Genomic DNA, 19,169 nt, shown 5'->3' with positions numbered 1-19,169 from the left:
CTCTCTCTCCCTTGGTAGGAAGTAAAAGGAGAGCATGACGGGCTAGATCCACAAAACCGAACTCATACTGAGTAACAGTCATACTGCCCTGCTGTAGATGCTCAAATTGCCTGCGGTAATCCTCTCTCAATATGATAGGGAGGAATTTCTCTAGAAATAGCCGTGAAAATTGCTCCCAAGTCAGTGTAGGCGACCCAGCTGGTCTGGTCAACATAAAATCTCTCCACCACCTCTTGGCAGAACCCGTCATCTGAAATACAGCAAAATCGACCCTATTGGTTCTCAACTATACCCATGTTCTACAGTACCTCATGGTAGCGGTCAAGATAATCCTTTGGGTCCTCAGAAGGTGTACCACTGAAGTGAACTGGAAAGAGCTTAGTAAACTTATCCAGTCTCAATAAGGCCTCAGAAGACATGGTGGGCCTATCATCGGTTTGTGCCGCAACAACTGGCTGCACTACCCCAACTGGTGGGGCTGCTGGAGCCTGATATTATGGAGCCATCTGCTCCGGAGCGGGGGTACTGGGAATCTGTGCTCCTCCCCCAGCCTGTGAGGCGGTTGGTGCCACTGGAAATGTACCATTCTGGGCTACGCTTTCCATAAGACTCACCAAATGGACTAGAGCGTCCTTAAGCACTAGAGTAGCTATAAATCCTTCCGGGACCTGAACTGGTCCAATCGGTATAGTCTAAACGAGAACCTCCTCCTAAATATCCACCTGAGGTTCTACAACAGGTGCTGCTGCTCGAGCTCTAGACTGAGCTCTACCTATGCCTCTGCCTCTGCCTCTAGCACGACCTCGGCCTCGACCTCTACCCCTGGTCATAGTTGCCACCGGGGGTTCTGGTCCCTGTCCGTCGGTTGATGTATTACGTGTCCTCGCCATCTGCGAGAGAATAAGAATAGAATGGTTCAATTATCGATGATAGAATAAGATCGCACGACAGAATAAGAAATAAGTGATATTGTTCCTAACTTTATAGCCTCTGAAAGATAAGTACAGACGTCTCTGTACCGATCCTTCAGACTCTACTAAGCTTACTCGTGACTCGTGAGACGTATGTAACCTAGTGCTCTAATACCAACTGTCACGACCAAAAATTCCCACCTTCAGTATCGTGATGGCACCTAACATTTCACTTGCTAGGCAAGCCAACGTTAAAATAATCTTAACTATTTTTAAGCAAATTTAATTAAATAGAAGTCAAATTACTGAAATAAAGTGTGGAAGACCATAAATACCGAATTATCAAAATATATCCCCGAATCTGGTGTCGCAAGTGCACGAGCTACTAGGATAATACAAATAAAGGTCTAAATAAAATTCAAGTTGTTTGAAAGATAATACACAGTTGAGATAAAATAGAAAGGGACTTCAGAACTGCGAACGCTGTACAGTTATACGTCAAGTCTCTTCTGAATAGCTAAATCTGAGCAAGTATATGGTACGCTACTGGGACCAACTCCAAAATCTGCACAAGAAATGCAGAGTGTAGTAGCAGTACAACCGACCCCATGTACTGGTAAAGTGCCGAGCCTAACCTCGACGAAGTAGTGACGAGGCTATGACAAGACACGTACATAATCAACCTGTACAAGTATATACAAATACAAAGTAACAATAATACAATAAATAACAATTTATCAATTGGGAGGGAACATGCTAAGGGGAATGATATAATAATTTCAGCAGGAGAAGTGTCACTTAGCAGCCAATTAATTCATCAACAATAAAATGAGCAAATGATAATATGAAAGTAGCACGACACCACCCTTCGTGCTTTTACTCTCATTTGGCACGGCCTCACCCTTCATGTTTTTACACTCTCTGAAAATGAAACGGCATCACCCTTCGTGTTTTTACACTCACAAATGGCACGGCAACACCCTTCGTACTTTTACACTCACAAATGGCACGGCAACACCCTTCGTGCTTTTACACTCACAAATGGTACGACAACACCCTTCTTGCTTTTACACTCTTCCTTACCATGACAATGATATTATGAATAATTAAAATGGCACGGCATCACCTTAGTGCTTTTACACTCTTTCTTACCGTGAAAATAATAATATAAATTCGGAAGAGTATTTAAATTCGAAGATATACACTTATCAATCAATTCAATACCAGAATACCGACTTCACCTTCCAAAATATTCAACAATAATTAAATAAATAATAATTTCACAACTAATGATCAATTAATCAATAATAAACTTAAGCGAAAATATCTTAATTAAATAGATAATTACTCACAATAAACAAATTACAACCGCATGCTTTGACTCAACCACAACGCATAAGTACTCGTCACCTCACATATATGTTGTACCCGCATATTAAATCATGTAGCAAATAGACAAATAAGTCCTACTCTCTCAAATCAATGTTAACCACAACACTTACCTCGCTTGCAACCAAATTCAAGAATCCAATAAATCTTTGCCTCGCGAATTCGTGTCTGAAATCTTCAAATCTAGTCATAAACAATTCACTATACTCAACACAAATCGTAGGAATTAATTCCATATGAATATACTAATTTTCCAGATTAAAATCCGAAATTCATCAATGGTGCCCACGTCTCGAATCTCAGAAAAACTTACGAAATTCGAACATTCGTTCCGAAACGAGTCCAACCATACAAAAATTACCAAATTCCGATGTCAAATGGACTTTTAAATCTTACCTTTTCGTTTTTGGAAAGTTTTACAAAAATTCCAATTTCTTCCATCTAAATCTGAAATAAATGATGAATATAGACATGGATTTATGAAATATAATCACTTTTGGTTATAGAACACTTATCGAATATAATCACTTATGGGTTCTGTCCAGGCCTTTCCGCATCTGCGGACGCTTGACCACATCTACGGTTTCCGCTTTTATGGAAATGCGGCCCCATCTGCGGGATGGGGCGCTTCTGTGGACAAGAAGCCGCTTCTGCGGCTTCGCAGATGCGGCAAAAGTTTCGCACCTGCACACACTGCCCAACCCCTTCCCTTTTGCTTCTGTAAGGCAAAACTCACTTCTGCGAGCTCGCATATGCGGTCTAAAATCTGCAGGTGCTATTACACGATAAGGCGAAAATTTTAGATTTTTCCTTAAGTCCAAAGTTTGATATGTTAACCATCCGGAATCCATCCGAGGCCCCCGGGACCTCAACCAAATATACCAACAAGTTCTAAGTCATAACACGGACTTACTCGGGGTCTCAAATCACATCAAACAACATCAAAATTATAATTCACACCTCGATTCGAACTTTTTAAGTTTTCAAACTTTTCAATTTACAAATCTTGTGTCGAAACATGTTAAATGAATCCGGAATGACTTCAAATTTGGTACACAAGTCATAAATGGCATAACTGAGCTATTCAAATTTCCAAAATCAGATTCCAGCCCCGATATCAAAAGGTCAACTCCGCGGTCAAACTTGAAAATCTTTAGCCTTTAAATTTCTAGTTTCCGTTAAATGGTCATTACTTGAGCTAGGGACCTCCAAATTAAATTTCGGGCATACGCCCAAGTCTCAAATCATAATACGGACCTACCAGAACTGAAAAAATACTGATCCAGAACTATTTGCTCAAAATATTGACCAAAGTCAACTCAATTGAGTTTTAAGGTTCTATTTCATATTTTTATCAATTTTTCACATAACAACGTTCCAAAAAATTATACGGACTTCACACTCAAGTCGAGGAATGATAAATAGTACTTTTCGAGGTCTTAGAACACAAAATTAATTATTAAATTTAAAGATTACCATTTGGGTCATTACAATATATTCGCTGAATACATGAGGAATATACACGACATATATTCAGAATGTGTGAAATTTTACAATCTAATTCGACGTACTTTTGTTGCATAAATCTAACTATGCAAATACATATAATATTAAATATACACATCACATATATAAATAGTGTATTTTATATATAGCAAAATATATGTGGTATAATTTGTATATATGTATATATTATTATAATAATTTCATATTGTAATGACCCAACCGGCCATTTTAACTTTTAGAACCTTGTTCCCTAAAATACAACTTTTCCTATGTGCTTTTAATGATTTATGACTTACGGGGATAGTTGGTTTGGGATTTGAAAGTGTTTGGGTTGAAATCGGAACACTTGGTTCCTTATGTTGGCTTTAAAAGGCCCAACTTGACTTCGGTCAATATTTTTGAGAAAACGACCCCGGAATAGAATTTTGACGATTCCAACAGCTCCGTATGGTGATTTTGGATTTCGGAGCGTGTTCGGAATTTTATTTAGAAGTCCGTAGTTAAATTAGGCTTTAAATGGCCAAAATAAGAATTTAAGTTTGGAAGTTTGACCGGGGAGTTGACTTTTTGATATCGGGGTTGGAATCTGGTTTCGAAAATTTACATAGCTCTGTTATGTCATTTATGACTTGTGTGCAAAATTTGAGGTCAATCGGACTTAGGTTTCGGTACCGAATGAAGAAGTTGAAAATATTAAGTTTCATTAAGCTTAACTTGGAGGATGATTCGTAGTTTTAGCATTGTTTGATGTGATTTGAGGTTTCAACTAAGTTCGTATGATGTTTTAGGACTTGTTGGTATAATTGGTTGAGGTCCTGAGGGGCTCGGGTGAGTTTCAGATGGATAACGAATCATTTTTGGCTTTTGGAACATTAGTGACAACTGCTGAAAATTTTCTTCTGATTTCCTTAATTTGGCAGCTGAGAATTTGTTCTACGCGATCGCATGGGCAAGTCCGCGATCGCGTAGGTTGGATTCAGTTGTGCTATGCGAAACGAATTTTTAATGCTTAATGCTTACCACGCGCTTAATGCATTCGCGATCGCGTAGGCTTGCGCTTAATGCTAACCACGCGCTTAATGCTTCGCGATCGCGTGAGGAGGCTCGCGATCGCGTAGGCTTGCGGAGACTGCGCTTCGCGATCGCGTGGGATTTTCCGCGATGGCGTAGAGTTAATTTCTGGGTAGAAAATTTTGTGCTATGCGATCACGTGAGGAAGTTTGCGATCGCGTATAAGAAATCACTGGGCAAAGAGTTTAAGTTCTGAAAATGGGGCTTCATCCCATTTTCCATTTTTAACGATTTGGAGCTCGGATTTAGGCGATTTTTGGGAGATATTCAGAGAAAACAATGGGGTAAGTATTTTTAACTCAATATTGGTTAAATTACCCGAATCCATCACTGTTTTTATCATTTAATTGGTGAATGAAGTTGGAAAAGTTTGAAAATCCTCTTGGATACATTTGAGGATTTGAGGGCCAAATTATTATCGGAATTTAGAAATTTTGGTATGGGTAGACTCGTGGTTGAATGGGCATTCATATTTCGTAACTTTTGCCGGATTCCGAGACGTGGGCTACACAGACGAATTTTTAATTAATTTAAGAATTTTTATTGAAAATGTAATATTTTCTTATAGAATTGATTCCTATAATTTTTAGTGATTATATCAAATTATTTTGGCTAGATTTGAGCCAGACAGAGTTGGATAATTGTGGAAAAGACCTTGTAGTGGATTAAATTGGAGCAAATTGAGGTAAGTCTCTTGTCTAATCTTGTGAGGGGGAAATTACCTCATAGGTGATTAAATTAAATAATTGTTGCTAATTGTGGGGGCTACGCACGCACGAGGTGACGAGAGTCCGTGCGTAGCTACTATTAATGCTAAAGTCCGGGTAGTTTAAGACTCAAAGCATGAATTACTTGTGTAAATTGTATTCTTTGTTTAATAAATATTAATTGATATATATGAATATATTGTGAATTTTGTTTTTGATAAAAATATTAAAGGATGAAAATCTCATATGCTTGACTTTCTGTTTAAATTAATTAATTGTTAAGAGAAATTATTCTTCCTCCCGAATTTATCTTATAATAAATATACTCTCCTTCCGGAGGTACATAAGAAAATGTCCTCCTTTCTTGTGGAACGGGCCGAACGCCTCGGCAGGATGTATGCATCTATGGATCGTGTCGCACGTCCTTCGGCAGTGTACACGAAACTTTGGATCGGGTCGTACGACCTCGGCAGATATCGTCCTTAATAATAATAATTACACGATACTTTAATAGTTTATTTTAGCTTGCGAAGCTAATTGATAAATTGGAGAATCCTTGGAATTTAAAGAATTATTATTTCTGCTTGCTAAGGAATTATTGGTTATTCCTGTAAATAAGATTAATTGATAAATTGAAAATTATTTGAATTGAAGGAATTTAATTAATATATTGAGAATTGTTGCATTTGAAGGAATTTGATTATTTCTGTTGGTTAAATAAATTATTGTAAATTCTGTGAATCATGCTGATTTAGATATTCTAGTTTTATTTCAATTATTATTATTAACTCATAGTGAGTGTCAAGTCGGCCATGTCGTCTCTACCACTTCGAGATTAGGCTTGATACTTACTGGGTACACGTTGTTTACGTACTCATACTACACTTGCTGCATTTTTTGTGCAGGGCCTAAGGAAAGTACTAGTGGGGGACCTATCGTCTTACACCCACGTTATCTAGGGGCATAGTGGTGAGCTGCCTTTCTGAGCCGTTCTACAACTACCAGTGTCTCTCCTTGTATTTTTTATTCTGTCTATTTTTATTTCAGACAGTAGTAGATGTGTTGTATAATCTACTAGATGCTCATACACTTGTGACACCAGGTCTTGGCACACACATTGGTAGAATTTGGTGTCTTATATTTTTTTTCTTGGATTTAAATTTTATCGATATATGTTTAATTTATTAGTTGGCTTGCCTAGCTATAGTGTTGGGCGCCATCACTACCTATAGGTGAAATTGGGTCGTGACAATATGGTATCAGAGCACTAGGTTCATGTAGGTCTCACAAGTTATGAGCAGACCTAATAGAGTCTTGCGGATCGGTACAGAGACATTTGTACTTATCTTTGAGAGGCTATAGGGTGTTAGGAAACTACCTTTCTTCATATTCCATCGTGCAATTAATGTAGTACTAAATATCCTTCTTTTATTCTCTCACAGATGGTGAGAACGCGCTCTAATGAGGTTCCAGACCAGGGAAGAGCTACTCCCCCAGTTGCTAGAGGCCGAGGGAGGGCTCCAGCCCGTGGTAGAGGGCGAGGACGTCCCAAGACTGTTCCAGTTATGCCGCTAGTGGGTCCAGCAGAGAATCCCATTATTGAGAAACAGGGTGAGGTGCCTGTAGTAGATCTAGCTCCGGTGTATTTCATATCTGCACCAGGGTTTCAGGATGTCATAGGTCATATGCTGTGGTTTATGGACAATATGACTCAGGTCGGTTTATTTTCAGCAGACCCAGCCACATCTCAGGCGGGCGGGGGAGCATAAACCCCTACCGCATAGGCTCATGGACAGGCAGCTGCTGTATATCAGACCCAGGGTGCACTACCCATGGGTGGAGCCCAGCCAGTGGCAGCAGCTACACCTAAACCCAGGCCAGTTGTAGCCGCTGATCCTCAGAAACTATTGGACAGATGGACTAAACTACATCCTCTTGTATTTGGGGGTGAGCGACATGAGGATCCCCGGGATTTCATTGATCGGTGCAAGGATAAACTATACAACATGAGGATATTGGAGTCTCATGGGGTAGACTTTGCTACTTTTTAGCTAGAGGGAAGCGCCCGTAGATGGTGGCAGTCTTATGCTCTTGGTAGACCAGCAGATTCTCCTCCCATGACTTGGGACAAGTTCACTCGTATTTTCTTGGACAGGTATATTCCACCCTCTCAGAGGGAAGAGTTTCGGTTTTAGTTTGAGCAGCTCCAGCAGGGTCAGATGTCAGTGACCGATTATGAGGCGAAGTTCTCTAAGTTATCTCGCCATGCACTTATGATACTCCCTACTGAGGCGGAGAGAGTGCGGAGGTTTGTTGCATGTTTACATACTAGCATTCAGGCCACTATGGCTCTAGAGGTTAAGATGGGTACTTCTTATGAGCTAGTCGTGGAGATAGCCCGGAGGATTGAGGGTGTACGACAGCGTAGCCGGGAGCATGTTACTAGAGATAAGCGGTTTAGGTATTCTAGAGAGTTCAGAGGTGCTCCGTCTGGGGGCAGAGGTCAGTTCGTGAGAGGGCAGTCCAGCAGGCCTCCATATCCAGCACCACTGCCTCCTCGAGGTGCTCCAGTGCGACCTTATCTCAGTGCTATACAAGAGAGTTCTTATCGCCCACCAACTATTCAAGGTCCTCCCAGTGGGTATTCAGTTCCCCAGGGCCAGACTCTTAGTCAGCAACCCATCGAACCGAAGAGTTGTTACGAGTGTGGGGATCCTAGTCACATGCGGAGATTTTGCCCCAGGCTTCGGGGTAGACCAGCACAACAGGGTCAGTAGCCTATGCTTATAGGACCAGTTGCTCCACCAGTAGTCCGACCACCAAGAGGTGGAGTACAGGTGGGTGGGGGTTGTCCTAGAGGTGGAGATCAGCCAGACGGAGGCCAGCTAGTTGGCGCTCCAGCTCGGTTCTATGCTTTTCCTACTAGACCAGATGTAGAGGCCTCAGATATCGTGATTACAGGTATTATTTCTTTTTACGGCAAAGATGCCTCAGTATTATTTTATCCAGGATCTATGTATTCATATGTGTCATCTCTATTTGCTCATTTCCTGGGTGTTTCTCGTGAGTCCTTGAGTACTCCTGTTTATGTGTCCACTCCTGTAGGCGATTCTGTTATTGTGAACCGGATCTACCGGTCATGTATTATTACATTCTGTGGTTATGAAACTAGAGCAGATCTCTTATTGCTCGAGATGACCGATTTTGAAATTATTCTGGGTATGGACTGGTTATCTCCATATCATGTTATTCTAGATTGTCATGCCAAAACTGTTACCTTGGCTATTCTATCTTTGCCTAGGCTGGAGTGGAAGGGTTCGTCTGTTAGTTTATTTAATCGGGTTATTTCTTTTATGAAGGCTCAACACATAGTTGAGAAGGGTTATTTAGCTTATCTGGCTTATGTTCGGGATACTATTGCAGAGATTCCGAATATTGATTCAGTACCTGTAGTTCGGGAGTTCTCTGATGTATTTCCTTTAGATCTTCTAGGTATGCCACCTGATCGTGATATTGATTTCTGTATTGACTTGGATCCAGATACCCAGCCTATATCTATCCCACTGTATCGCATGGCTCCGAAAGAATTGAAAGAATTAAAAGAACATCTTGAGGAGTTACCATCCAAAGGGTTCGTCAGACCGAGTGTATCACCTTGGGGTACACCGATATTATTTGTGAAGAAGAAGGATGGAACAATGCGGATGTGTATTGATTATCGCCAATTGAACAAAGTCACTATTAAGAACAAGTACCCGTCGCCACGTATTGATGATCTATTTGACCAGTTACAGGGTGCTAGGGTATTCTCTAAGATCGACTTGAGGTCGGGGTACCATCAGTTAAAGATTCGGGGTTTAGATGTTCTGAAGACTGCTTTTCGGACTAGATATGGTCATTATGAGTTTCTGGTGATGTCCTTCGGTTTAACTTATGCCCTGGAAGCATTTATGGATCTGATGAACAGGGTATTCAGGCCATATATTGATTCGTTTGTCATTGTCTTCATTGATGACATTTTGATCTACTCGCGCAGTAAGGAGGAACATGAGCAGCATATGAGAGTAGTGCTTCAGACATTGCGGGAATAAAAGCTATATGCTAAGTTCTCTAAATGTGAGTTCTGGCTAGAGTCTGTAGCATTTTTAGGGCATATTATGTCGGGTGATGGTATTAAGGTTGATCCCAAAAATATTGAGTCAGTTCAGAATTGGCATCGTCCCACTTCGGCGACTGAGATCAGGAGTTTTCTAGGTTTAGCAGGTTATTATCATCGATTCGTGGAAGGTGTTTCCTCTATTGCAGCGCCTTTGACCAAATTAACCCAGAAAGGTGCTCCGTTCCGATGGTCCGATGATTGTGAGGCAAGCTTTCAGAAGCTCAAGACAGCATTGACTACAGCACCAGTGTTAGTGTTACCTTCCGGTTTGGGGATGTATACAGTGTATTGTGACGCTTCACACGTTGGTTTGGGTTGTGTATTAATGCAGGAAGGGCGAGTTATTGCATACGCTTCACGTCAGCTGAAGCCCCACGAGAAGAATTATCCGGTACATGATTTGGAATTAGCTGTGATTGTTCACGCTCTTAAGATTTTGAGGCATTATCTTTATGGGGTGTCTTGTGAAGTTTACACTAATCATCGCAGTTTGCAGCATTTGTTCAAACAGAGGGACCTAAATTTGAGGCAGCGCAGATGGCTTGAGTTACTAAAAGTTTATGATATTACTATCCTATATCATCTGGGCAAAGCAAATGTGGTTGCAGACGCCTTGAGTAGAAAGGCGGAGAGTATGGGTAGTTTGGCTTTCATTTCAGCAGAGGAGAGGCCATTAGCTTTGGATATTCAATCCTTGGCTAACCGACTTGTGAGGTCGGACATTTCAGAGCCCAGCCGAGTTCTTGCATGTGTTGTAGCTCAGTCTTCACTATTTGAACAGATCAAGGCTCGCCAGTATGATGATCCACACTTAATGTTTCTTCGAGAAATGGTACTACGTGGTGGTGCCAAGGAAGTTACTATTAGAGCGGATGGTGTTCTACGACTCCAAGATCATCTGTGTTTTCCTAATGTGGATGGACTGAGGAAAAAGATCCTAGAGGAAGTACATAGTTCTCAGTATTCTATTCATCCAGGTACTACGAAGATGTATCATGATTTGAGGTAGCATTATTGGTGGAGACGAATGAAAAAGGACATAGTTAAGTATGTGGCAATGTGTCTAAATTGTCAACAAGTTAAATATGAGCACTAGAGGCCAGGTGGCCTACTTCAGCAGATGACTATATCGGAGTGGAAATGGGAATTCATAACTATGGACTTTGTAGTTGGGTTACCGCGGACCTTGCGGAAGCTTGATATAGTTTGGGTCATTGTTGACAGGTTGACCAAGTCGGCACATTTCATTCCGATTGTGACTACGTATACTTCAGAGAGGTTGGCCCAAATTTATATTCAGAAGATAGTTCGGTTGCATGGGGTGCTAAATTCCATCATATCAGATAGAGGTCCTCAGTTTACTTCACATTTCTGGAGAGCAGTACAGAGTGAGTTGGGGACCCGTGTAGAGCTCAGCACAGCCTTTCATCCACAGACCGACAGGCAGTCAGAGCAGACAATTCAAATTTTGGAGGATATGCTCAAGGCATGTGTGATTGACTTTGGAGGTCAGTGGGATCGTTTCTTGCCTTTAGCCGAGTTTGCATATAATAACAGTTACCAATCCAGTATCGAGATGGCTCCATTTGAGGCTTTCTATGGTCGGCAATGTCGTTCGCCCATCGGGTGGTTTGAGCCCGGTGACGTTAAGTTATATGGTACTGATTTGGTAAAGGATGCCTTGGAAAAGGTAAAGTTGATTCAGGAGCGACTTCGTACAGCACAATCCAGACAGAAGAGCTACGCAGATCAGAAAGCATGTGATTTATCATTTATGATAGGTGAAAAAGTTCTCTTAAAGGTTTTACCGATTAAGGGAATTATGAGATTCGATAAGAATGGCAAGTTGAGCCCAAGATTTATAAGCCCATTTGAGGTGTTGAGACGAGCTTGGGAGGTTTCTTATGAGCTTACATTGCCTCCCAGTCTATAGGGAGTTCATCCGGTTTTCATGTATCTATGCTCCGGAAGTATCATGCCGACCTATTACATGTGTTAGATTTCAGCACAGTTCAGCTAGATAATAGCTTGGGTTATGAAGAGGAGCCAGTTGCCATTGTTGATAAACAAGTTCGCCAGTTGAGGTCCAAGAGGATTTTTGCAGTAAAAGTCCAGTGGAGGGTCTAACCAGTCGAGGAAGCGACTTGGGAGGCCGAAGAAGACATGCGGAGCAGATATCCACACTTATTCAGCACTCCAGGTATAATTCTAAACTCGTTCGAGGACGAACGTTTGTTTAAGAAGTGGAGAATGTAATGACACAACCGGTCATTTTGACTTTTAGAACCATGTTCCCTAAAATTAAACTTCCCATATGTGCTTTTAATGATTTATGACTTGTGGGGATGGTTGGTTCGGAATTTGGAAGTGTTTGGGTTGAAATCGGAACACTTGGTTCCTTATGTTGGCTTTACAAGGCCAAGTTTGACTTCGGTCAACATTTTTGAGAAAACGACCCCGAAATAGAATTTTGATGATTCCAACAGCTCTGTATGGTGATATTGGACTTAGGAGCATGTTCAGAATTTTATTTGGAAGTCTGTAGTTAAATTAGGCTTGAAATGGCCAAAATAGGAATTTAAGTTTGTAAGTTTGACCGGGGAGTTGACTTTTTGGTATCGGGGTTGGAATCCGGTTACGAAAATTTACATAGCTCCGTTATGTCATTTATGACTTATGTGCAAAATTTGAGGTCAATCGGACTTGATTTGATAGGTTTCGGTGCCGAATGAAGAAGTTGGAAATTTTATGTTTCATTAAGCTTGAATTGGAGGATGATTCGTGGTTTTAGCATTGTTTGATGTGATTTGAGGTTTCGACTAAGTTTGTATGATATTTTAGGACTTTTTGGTATAATTGGTTGAGGTCCCGAGGGGCTCGGGTGAGTTTCGGATGGATAACAGATCATTTTTGCTTTTGGAATATTGTTGATAGCTGCTGGAAATTTTCTTCTGATTTCCTTATACGCGATCGCGTGGATTGGGTTGCGATCGCATAGGCTTAATTTGGCAACTGAGAATTTTTTCTATGCGATCGTGTGGGCAAGTCCGCGATCGCATAGGTTGGATTCAGTTGTGCTATGCGAACGCGTGGCTAAGGCCGAGTTTGCGAAGAGGAAACGAAGCAAAAGCTGACCACGTGCTTAATACTTCACGATCGAGGTGAGGAGGCTCGTGATCGTGTAGGATTGCAGAGACTGTGCTTCGCGATCGCGTGGGATTTTCACCCTCAGACGGACGGGCAGTCCGAGTGCACTATTCAGATATTTGAGGACATGTTGCGTGCTTGTCTCATTGATTTTGGGGGTTCATGGGACTAGTTTCTGCCACTCGCGGAGTTTGCATATAACAACAGTTATCAGTCGAGTATTCAGATGGCTCCGTATGAGGCTTTGTATGGGAGGAGGTGTAGATCTCCGGTTGGATGGTTTGAGCCGGGTGAGGCTAGGCTCTTAGGAACAGACTTGGTCCAGGATGCATTAGATAAGGTGAAATTGATTCAGGAGCGGCTTCGCACGGCGCAGTCTAGGCAGAAGAGCTACGCGGATAGGAAGGTCCGTTATGTGTTTTTTATGGTTGGGGAGAAGGTTTTGCTGAAGGTATCACCCATGAAGGGTGTTACGAGGTTTGGGAAGAGGGGCAAGTTGAGCCCCCGGTTCATTGGGCCTTTTGAGGTGCTTCAGAGGATAGGAGAGGCGGCTTATAAGCTTGCCTTGACACCGAGCTTCTTGAGTGTGCATCCAGTGTTTCATGTTTCCATGCTCCGAAAGTATATTGGAGATCAGTCCCATGTTTTGGATTTCAGCATGTTTCAGTTGGAGGGTGATATGACTTATGATGTGGAGCCGGTGGCTATTTTGGATCGGCAGGTTCGAAGGTTGAGGTCAAAGGATATAGCTTCAGTGAAGGTGCAATGGAGAGGTCAGCTTGTGGAGGAGGCCACCTGGGAGACCAAGCGGGAGATGCGGAGCAGATATCCACGCCTATTCGAGACTCCAGGTATGTTTCTAGACCCGTTCGAGGACGAACGGATATTTAAGAGGGGGAGGATGTAACGACCCGGCCGGTCGTTTCGAGAGTTATAACCTTGTTTTCCCCATTCCTACTTCTTTTTGTGTTATTCAGCTATATTATGTTATATCGGGTTAGTTGGTTCGAGTCCGGAAGGAACTCGGAGTGAAATGAGACACTTAGTCTCATAATTGAAAATTTTAAGTTAGAAAAGTGGACCGGATATGGACCTATATGTAAACGACCTCGGATTTGAACTTTGATGATTCCAATAGCTCCGTATGATGATCTTGGGCTTAGGAGCGTGTCCGGAAAATTATTTGGGAGTCCGTAGAGGAATTAGGTTTGAAATGCCGAAAGTTTTATTTTTGAGAAGTTTGACCGGGGGTTGACTTTTTGATATCGGGGTCAGAATCTGATTCTAAAATTTGGAATACCTCTGTTATGTCATTTAGGACTTGTGTGCAAAATTTGAGGTCAATCGGACGTGATTTGATAGGTTCCGGAGTTGTTTGTAGAAATTAGAAATTTCAAAGTTCATTAGGCTTGAATTGGGGTGTAATTCATGGTTTTAGCATTTTTTGAGGTGATTTGAGGATTTGACTAAGTTCGTATGATGTTTTAGGACTCGTTGGTATATTTGGTTGACGTCCCGAGGGCCTCGTGTGAGTTTCGGATGGTTAACGGATCAAAAAATTGAACTAGAACAGAAGCTGCTGCAATTTCCTTCTTTTGGAAATTGCTTCTGCCCAGAAATCGAAGCCCAGATCGAGCTCAGGGTCGAGGGACACGATAAAAGCCCAGATCGAGCTCAGGGTCGAGGGACACGATCGAATCCCAGATCGAGCTCAGGGTCGAGGGACACGATCGAAGCCCAGATCGAGCTTAGGGTCGAGGGACACGATCGAAGCCTAGATCGAGCTCAGGGTCGAGGGACATGATCGAAGCCATGATCGAGCCCAGAGTCAAGGGCCACGATCAAAGGCATAATCGAGGGCCAGGATCAAAGGCAGGACCGAGGACCAGAATCGAGGACCTCGATCGAAGGCCAAGATCGAGGCAGAACCGAGGATGTCTGGGCAGAATTATAAAAACAGGGACTTCGTCCCATTTGCTATTTTTGACAAATTGGAGCTTGAGGAGAGGCGATTTTTGATATATTTTCAAGGAAAACTTGAGGTAAGTCCCTTGTGATCATTTCTACTCCATAATAATGAATTATTATCGAATAATCCGACTAGATTACATGATTTTGAGGTGTAAATAGGAGATTGGAACTTAGAAATTTGGAAATAAGATTTGTAGATTTGAGGGTCGAAATGAGGTCGGATTTTGGTAAAATTAGTATGGGTAGACTCGTGGTTGGATGGGCTTTCGGATTTTGTAACTTTTGTCGGGTTCCAAGGCATGGGCCCCACTGGCAATTTTTGAGCCAATTTTGGGTTTTGGTCTAATTTTGAAGCTTTTTTGTGGAATTCATTCCATTAGCGTATATTGATGGTATTATACTGATTGTGAATAGATTTGGAGCATTTGGAGGTAGAGTCCAGAGGCAAGAGCATTGCGGGGTAGAGATTTGACTGGTTTGAGGTAAGTAACGATTGTAAATCTAGTCTTGAGGGTATGAAACCCGAATTTCGTATCATTCTATTATTTTGAAGTGACGCACGTGCTAGGTGGCGTGCACTGTTGGGAATTTGTGACTTGGTCTGCCCCGTAGCAACTGTAAAGTTGCATACTTTGTTGAAACCATTGATACTTATATGATTTAGAAAGATTTTCTATAAATTGGGCTAAATGTCATGTTTGGGCCTTGCGCCAATGCTGTTTGGACCCTTAGGGGCTGTTTCGTATCATCCTCTCACTGTATTCGATTGAAAATCTATACTCAGTCATGTTTATACTTGTTTACTGCATAACTCAGTTTTATGACTCTATTTTGATGCATATAAATGTTTTGGGTCGAATGTCCTGTTTTACTGCAATGCCCGAGTGGCTTGATTTGTGAGGATGAGTGTGGATCGAGGTTGCCCGCCTGCAGCATACTTGTGACTAAGTGAGGCCGAGGGCCTGATTGATGAGGATGAGTGTGGATCGGGGCTGCCCGCCTGCAGCATACTTTATTATTATCGCACGTGAGTTGTCCATGCAGATTATAGCGCTTGGGCTGAAGGAGCCCCTCCGGAGTCTATACACACCCCCAGTGAGCGCAGGTACCTACTGAGTGCGAGTGCCGAGCGCCGAGTGCCAAGTGCTAAGTGACTAGGAGGCATGAGTGATTGTGAGGTATGCCCGAGTGGCAAGAGTGATTGTGAGGTATGCCCGAGTGGCACGAGTGACTGTGAGGTTTGCCCGAGTGGTTGTTTATGATTTCATCATTTTTGCTCACCTTTGCATTGAGCCTTTGTTGGAAAAATGTTTTTAAAAATGATTTTTATTGGAACTGGGTTTAAACGAGATGTTTGATTCAAATCCTGATTTTTAAGAGCATGTGGTATTTTACTGAAATTTCCTAATATGAACGTTATATGCTTTATTGCTCGTCACTATTGCTCAGTCTTTATTTATTGTTGCTACTTACTGAGTTGGCGTACTTACATTACTCCCTGCACCTTGTGTGCAGATCCAGGTGTAGCTGGACACGGTAGCGGTTATTGAGTGTTCTGGTTGCAGATTTTCTTGGAGATAGCAAGGTAGCTGTTTGGCGATCACAACCCCTGCTCTTCTCCCTATTATCTTCCTCTAGTGGTATTTAGCTATTTTCGGGCTGAGTTAGCCTTGATATTGTTAGACAAATTGTAGTATGTGCTCATGACTAGTGACACCCCGATGTCGGGCTTTTTCTTTTCCGCACTTCTGTTTTTCTTTGATTTGAACTCTTTTAGTGGAGGTTTTATGTTAAATAACCTTGAAATTATCTTTGAAATGAAAATATCGTTTTGTTTTGGAAATGAGTCGGCTTGCCTAGTTCCACGATAGGCGCCATCACGACAGGGGTTAATTTTGGGTCGTGACAAATTGGTATCAGAGTCTAGGTTACATAGGTCTTACGAGTCATGAGCAGGTTTAGTAGAGTCTTGCGGATCGGTACGGAGACATCTGTACTTATCTTCAGGAGGCTGCAGAACCTTTAGGAAACTCCACATTCTTGAATTCTTGTCATGCGAATCTTTTGATTCTAGTAACTAAACATCTTTTGTTTCATTCTCTCACAGATGGTGAGGACTCGTACTACCGGTCAGGAGGGCCAGCCACCAGTACCACCAGCCAGGGCCGCGAGAAGCCGAGGCTGCGGTAGAGGCCGTGGTAGGGGCAGAGGTGCAGCCCGTACAGCAGTTGGGGCAGTACCTACAGATCCACCGGTTGTCCCAGATCAGGACCAGGTTCCAGTTGTTGATGCACTAGCTCAGGCACCACATGTACCTATTGTGATTCCAGGCCTTCAAGAGGCCCTAGCTCAGATTCTGACAGCGTGTACTGGCCTTGCTCAGGCGGTCTCTATATCGATAACCGCAACCACTTCTTAGGCCAGGAAAGGCACTCAGACTCTTGTTGCTCGCACACCCGAGCAGGTTATTCAGGGACTTCAGACACCAGAGGCACCACCAGCCCAGCCGGTTGCTGTTCCTCAGGATTATGTGGTTCCTGCTATGCCTGAGGATGATCAGCGTAGGTTGGAGAGGTTTGGGAGACTTCAGCCACCACCTTTCAATGGCACAGAGAGTGAGGATGCTCAGGACCTTTTGGACAGGTGTCAGAGAATACTCCGTACTGTTGGTATTTTGGAGACTTGTGGGGTCTCATTCACTACCTTTTAGTTTTCTGGGGCTGCACTCAGATGGTGGGAGACTTAGGAGAGGCGTAGGCATGTTGGCACAACACCCCTTAATTGGCAGCAGTTCTCCGTGGTCTTTTTGGAGAAGTTCGTGCCTCGATCCCGCAAAGAGGAACTGCGCAGACAGTTTGAGCGGCTATGCCAGGGTGATATGTCTATGATGCAGTATGAGATGTGGTTCTCCGAGTTGGCCCTTCATGCTATCTGGTTGGTTCCCACGGACAGAGAGAGGATCATGAGATTTATTAATGGCCTCACTTATCAGCTACAGTTGCTCATGACCAGGGAGCGAGTTTCGGGTGCTACCTTTGATGAGGTTATCGACATTGCTCGGCAGATTGAGATGGTTCGTAGTTAGGATAGGGTTGAGCAGGAGGCCAAGAGACCTCGTGGTCAGGGTGGATTCAGCGGTGCTTCTTTTTGGGCGTCAGTTCCAGCACGGTAAAGGTCGTCATTTCAGACAGGCTCAGTCAGCTCGGCCATTTCATCGGGGTGCATCATCTGGCCATGGTTCTCACAGTTCTCATCGGGGCCACTCATCACTTAGTACCCTTCCAGTTTAGCGTTCGTCCCGTGCTCCACCTGTCCAAGGCTCATCCATGCCAAGTTCTTCTACCAGTCATCCCGGTGCTAGAGGTTCCCTTCAGTTTCCGCCGCCAGCACCAGGGAGTTGTTTTGAGTGTGGGGAGCTTGGGCATATGTGGAGGCAGTGTCCTCATCGTCATGGAGGTCTATCTCAGCATAGGAGTTAGCCTCCTACTACAGCACCAGCTACCTCACCACCTGCCCAGTCAGCTCAGGGTGGAGGTCAGTCAGTTAGGGGTCACCCTAGAGGGGGAGGCAGATCAGGGGGTAGTCAGGCTCGTTTCTATGCTCTCCCTGCTAGACCAGATGCTATTGCTTCAGATGTTGTGATTACAGGTATTGTCTTAGTTTGCCACAGAGATGCTTTAGTATTATTTGACCCTGGTTCCACGTATTCATATGTTTCCTCGTATTTCGCCCATTTTCTGGATATGCCCCGTGAGTCCTTAGTTTCATCTGTATATGTATCTACTCCTGTGGGCGATACTATTATTGTGGACCGCGTATATCGGTCATGTGTGGTGACTATTGGGGGTCTGGAGACCCGAGTAGATCTATTGTTGCTCAGTATGGTTGACTTTGATGCGATATTGGGTATGGATTGGTTATCTCCATGTCATGCTATTCTAGATTGTCACGCTAAGACGGTGACGTTGGCTATGCCGGGAATTCCGATGGTTGAGTGGTGCGATTTTGTATATTTTGTACCAAGTAGGGTGATTTCATATTTGAAGGCTCAGCGCATGGTTGAGATGGGTTGCCTATCTTATTTGGCTTTTGTGAGGGATGTTAGTGCAGGGACTCCTGTCATTGATTATGTTCTGGTGGTACATGATTTTTCGGATGTGTTTCCTGCAGACCTACCGAGCATGCCGCCTGACAGGGATATCGACTTTGGTATTGATTTGGTGCCGGACACTCAGCCCATTTCTGTTCCACCGTATCGTATGGCACCGGCAGAGTTGAAGGAATTGAAAGAACAGCTTCAGGAACTCC

The sequence above is a fragment of the Nicotiana tabacum genome, chromosome 15 (assembly GCF_000715075.1).
Source record: "Nicotiana tabacum cultivar K326 chromosome 15, ASM71507v2, whole genome shotgun sequence".
In the NCBI taxonomy this organism is placed as follows: domain Eukaryota; kingdom Viridiplantae; phylum Streptophyta; class Magnoliopsida; order Solanales; family Solanaceae; genus Nicotiana; species Nicotiana tabacum.
Note: the sequence above shows the minus strand (reverse complement) of the source record.